We start from the raw sequence: 5419 nt of genomic DNA, 5'->3' as shown, positions 1-5419 counted from the left end.
TTTAAAGGAGAACGATGTAAGTTGTTCATCTTAATTTTTAGGTCATTGGAAGAAAGGTTTATGAAAGCCTTTGGGAAACTTTATGCTAAAAGAATACAAAGGGAGTTTGACACTTTGATATACGAGTTATAATATTTAGAAGAACGCGATTAATATGTGAGTTTGACAAGTTGATGGACAAGTTGTAATATTTAGGGAACTCAAATAACTATTAAGTTTAATACATTGATTCATACACTATAAAATTTAGAGAAACATGAGTTATAGGTGAATTTGGGACCATGAATAAATAGGTTGTAGTATTCGGAAGGATATGAGTCATTGTTGAGCTGTACACGAGAAAAATTAGCTTGTTGTAATACTTAAAATTTTAAATAGTGAACACAATCATATAACCGAGTTTTTCTAGCATAGTTTGAATATCATATAGAAGAGAAAATTTTAAAATGTGCTTGAAGGCCTTAAAATTTAATTAACTCAATTCACTATCCTTTTTGGATTGTCCTAGATTTTGACTCAACAACATGTTTGGTGATTTTACTTTAAAAGACATCCTCTAACACCCTAAATTAATTTTTTTTAAATTTAGGATTTAATTATAAATATAATTTCTTAATTTTTTAATTTTTTAATTTTAATTTAGAGTAAAAATGAAGTAAAATTGATGGAAGATTAAATTGAAAATAATTTTGGGAAAATGGGTGAAATTTTGAGTTTTTGGGGGTATTTTTGAAAGAAAAATCGAAAACCGATGGTCAAAATATAATTTAGAGAAGTTTCGCCATGTAGGATGCCTAGTCAGCAGTCCCGACAAATCAGGACGCGTCGCGTGGCAGTGGATGTTAACACAGTGCCACGCGGGCGATTCGTGTGCCCGTGATCGAACGGCTCAGATCCGTTCCCGCACGCATAAATGGCCCAGATGCGTTCCCTCCCCAAACGCAATCGAACGATCAGATTTGAACGCGATTGGACAGTGCAGATTAGATTGCGATGAACAGTCCAGATTGGATCGCGATGAACAGACATATTCACTCCCTATTTAATCGAGATCGGATGGTTCAAATCAAACGCGATGGACGGCCCAGATCAAAAGCAAACGGATATAAATAACCCCCATCTACACCAAATCCTAACCCTAGCCGCCAGACCCCTTCGCCGGAGAAGAAGACCCAGCCGCCGAAAAAGAGACCGCTGCCACTTGCCGCCGCGCCGGAGCCCTTTTCGACTGCTAAAATAGGTGAAAATTTTCTCCCTTGCTCAGAATTTAATTTTTAACACACCCATGGTCAAATCGGAGCAAAAAGACTGGCCAATTGACCGAAAAATATGGGTAAAGCCCGACGGCACCGCTGCGTGAAATTCTACAAATCGCCTCCGATGAAGCCTTTTTCGATTCTCGTTCTACGTAATTTTACCACCGTTATGATCACTGTTTCATTCTCTACAGGTTGAGTAGAGTAAAACACCCAACTACAATGTGAGCCAGAGGAGCCGCCGCACCAGAGAGCCCCGCCTCCGGTGAGTTTTGATTTTTTGTATTTTTTCGGCCAACCGAGACCCCTTAACATGTTTTCTCGTAGGGATTGATGCGAAATCGGCCAAAAATAGCCAACCTGAGACGGATTGCCACTGCGGGTGGCGGCACCATCGCCGGAGCACGGTGTTGCCGCCATGCCAGAATTTCAAAATTGGTCAAAGTGGGCCCTGAGACTGATTTTGGATTTGTTTGGGATATTTGTAGGTACTTATAGCGCGTTTTGATTCCCGAAAGAAAATTCAGGGAACCCAAAAATCGCATGTAGGTGCAATAAATAACTTAGCTTTTTGGGCACTAAATTGAGTAAGAATCTCTCACTCTATCCTCTATTATAAAATTGAAGTTTAATTTTAAATAATACGCTATTTTGTGAAACTTAGAAAATATTTATAATTAATTACGTGTTACTAATAGAGGCAGAACCAAAATTTATTCTCTATTGATTTCTGTTAATTTATGTTACAGTCTAAATAAATGATAGTATCTGATTTATCAATTTTATGATTTGAATGTATGTATTGTTGCCTTACGTGACTAGTGTTAAATTAAAAAACTGAGATATGATTGCATTCCCTGATGTATGTTTATTTGTTTATGTGATTATGTTTGATTCGGAAAATGGAGACTAAAGAAAAATGAAAAAATTATTTGATTAAGTGAATGGATGAAACGACAGCCTTACTGTATATCTTGGAAGATGGTGGACGGATCGGGTAGAATAGAGAACTCTACCGTGAACGTTGTCTTATACTGGACAGGATATCGAGACTTGGTAATTTGGTACTCATACCGGATGGGGTATAGGAACGGCCCATTTCACCCTCATACCAGACGGAGTATTGAGATTTAATGGTTTGGCACTCATACCGGATAGAGTATAGGGACGACCCTTTAATTGAGAATGTTGAAGGAAAGGGTTCACGCGTAGCGGAGACATTCCTATGAACCCCAATAGATACTAGCAGGTTGATAGAAGAAAAGATTGTTGTTTGATTTATTGAATAAGAATTTATAATGTGTGCCTATCACCAATTGCATATGCAATTATGATAAGTGCTATATTATTGTCTCTATAGGTTGATTTTATAAATCTCGCTGTGGTAAGTGGATGGTAAACGGTTTTATTTTAATAAATGTATGGGTTTAAATTAAGTGCTCCATTAGTTATTTTGATTTTCTACCAACTTTTATTTCTGTGTCGGTGATGTAGTATGATATTCTTACTGGGCTACTGTACCTCATCCCTTATTTAACCATTTCAGATCAAGAGGAGCAGGATCCAGAACCCGATCCGCAAGAGGGTTATGAGTAGAATGCTAGTTTTCTTTATTTTCTGTTCATTCCCTTATTTCTTTCAAAATGGTGAATTCTGGATCACTAATTGGTACTTTAAGTTATTGTATAAGGAATGTAAATCTTGAACATTTAATTCACTTCCGCACTTTAACTATCATTTATTTCCTTTGAATATTTTTCAGGGTCGTTACACATCTGTTAATGATGATGTATCTGTTGAAAATAAATGTAGAAATTATAGTTTATTTTATTATTAGTTTAAATTCAAATATGATTTATCTTTAGTTAGATTTAAAATATATTTATTTTTTAAAAAAATCATGTTGTTAGTTAAAATTTATCTTTTAGGATATTTGATTTATATTTATCTTTTATATTATGATAGATTATTTTTAAAAAATTTGAATTCGATGTAAATATATTTAAAGATACTTTAAGTTGTTAAATGTAGAGAAGGTAAATGAAGTCAATGAAGATTTAAGTTCTTCATCTTTTAAAAAATCCCAACAAGTAGTATCAAAACCTTTATTAGTTATTAGTATGTGAAAAAATAATATAGAGAGAAGAGCAATAAGAAAAAGAAAAAAAAAAAAACCATGGAGAGAGTCTTCCTTGCAAAGATATCAAACCTTCATTAACATTAAAAAGGAAAAATTTCCACCACGCGGCGTATGCAAGAAAAACAATCATAATGAAAAAGATTGTTGGCGCAAAGGTAAATTACAATATTTTTATTGTAAAAGATTTAGATATATATAAAACAGAAATTACATGTTAAAAAATGAACAAACAAATTTTGCTCAGGAAAGAAGAATCTTTTTAAAAAAATTAGAGAGAAGTGCTAGAAGAAATTTTGATGAGAAGTACATTAAATAATTAAAAATTAATAAGAAGTGCATCAATAACCAGAGATTAGTGAGAAGTGCATCAACAATTGAAGAGAAGTACTTCAAAATATAAAGATCAAACAAAAAAAATATTGGAGAGAAGTGCTCCAACAAAATAAATTTAGTGATTATAATTTCTACATTAAGGGAGATTGTTAAAGATAAATATAGAAATTATAATTTATTTTATTTATTAATTTGAATTCAAATAGGATTTATCTTTAATTAGATTTAATATATATTTATTTTTTTGAAAAGAAATCATATTATTAGTTAAAGTTTTTCTTTTAGAAGATTTGCTTTATATTTATCTTTTAGATTATGATATATTATTTTTAAAAAAATTGAATTCGATGTAAACTTATTTAAAACCACTTTAAGTTGTTAAATATAGAGAGGGTAAGTGAAGTCAATGAAGATTTAATTTTCTTCATCCTTTAAAAAATCTCAACAAGTGGTATCAGAGCCTTTATTAGTTATTAGTATGTGAAAAAATAATATAGATAGAAGAGCAATGAGGAAAAGGAAAAAAAAAAACCATGGAGAGAGTCTTGATTGCAAAGATGTCAAACCTTCATCAACATAAAAAATGAACAATTTCCACCATGCGGAGTATGCAAGAAAAACAATCATGATAAAAAAGATTGTTGGCGTAAAGGTAAATCACAATATTTTTATTGTAAAAGATTTGGGTATATATAAAATAGAAATTACAAGTTAAAGAATGAACAAACAAATTTTGCTCAGAAAATAATAATCTTTTTTGAAAATTAGAGAGAAGTGCTTCAAAAAATTTTAATGAAAAGTGTATCAAATAATTAAACATTGATGAGAAGTGCATCTGTAACACCCAACATTATTTTTATTTTTATTTTTTTATAAATATAATTATTTATTTATTTTATTTTAATTTAATGAAAAAATAGGTAAAAATTTTTTAAGGATTAAATTAAAAATAATTTTGAAAAAAATGGTAAAAATTTAGGTTCTGAGGGTATTTTTGAAAACAAAATCGAAAATAAGGGGTCAAAACGCAATTTAAAAAAATTTCACCACGTCAAACGCTCGGTCAGCAGCCCTGACCAACTAGGATGCGCCAAGTGGCAGAGGCACTGACGTGGGAGGCCATGCGGGGGGGGGGGGGGGAGCCACGTGGGCGATCCGCGTGCGCGCGATCGAACGGCTGAGGTCCATTCCCGCGTGCACAGATGGTCCAGATTGAATTGCGATGAATAGCCTAGATTCACTCCCTATTTAATCGCGATCGGACAGTCCAGATTAAAAGTGATGGACGGTACAGATCAAAAGCAGATAGGTATAAATAACCCTATCTGCACCCAAACCCTAACCCTAGCCGTCAGAACCCCTCGCTAGAGAAGACAACCCAGCCGCCGGGGAGCCGACCGCCGGCACTCACCGCCGCACCATAACCTTTTTCGACTGCCAAAAAAGATAAAAAAAATTTTTTTGCACGAAATTAAATTTTAAACCCACCCATTACCAAATCTGAGTGAAAGAACTGGCCAATTGGCTGAAAAACACTGCCGAAGTCCAGCGGCGCTGATGCAAGGAATTTCACAAACTGGCACCGATGAGGCCCTACCCGATTTCCATTTCGTATAATTTTTCCACCGTTGTGATCACTGTTTTCCTCTCTACAGGTTGATCGAAGCTAAATACCCAACTGCAACGTCAG

Source organism: Carica papaya, chromosome 4 (assembly GCF_054855325.1).
Source record: "Carica papaya isolate Zhongbai chromosome 4, ASM5485532v1, whole genome shotgun sequence".
In the NCBI taxonomy this organism is placed as follows: Eukaryota; Viridiplantae; Streptophyta; class Magnoliopsida; order Brassicales; family Caricaceae; genus Carica; species Carica papaya.
This window is presented reverse-complemented; position numbering follows the sequence as displayed.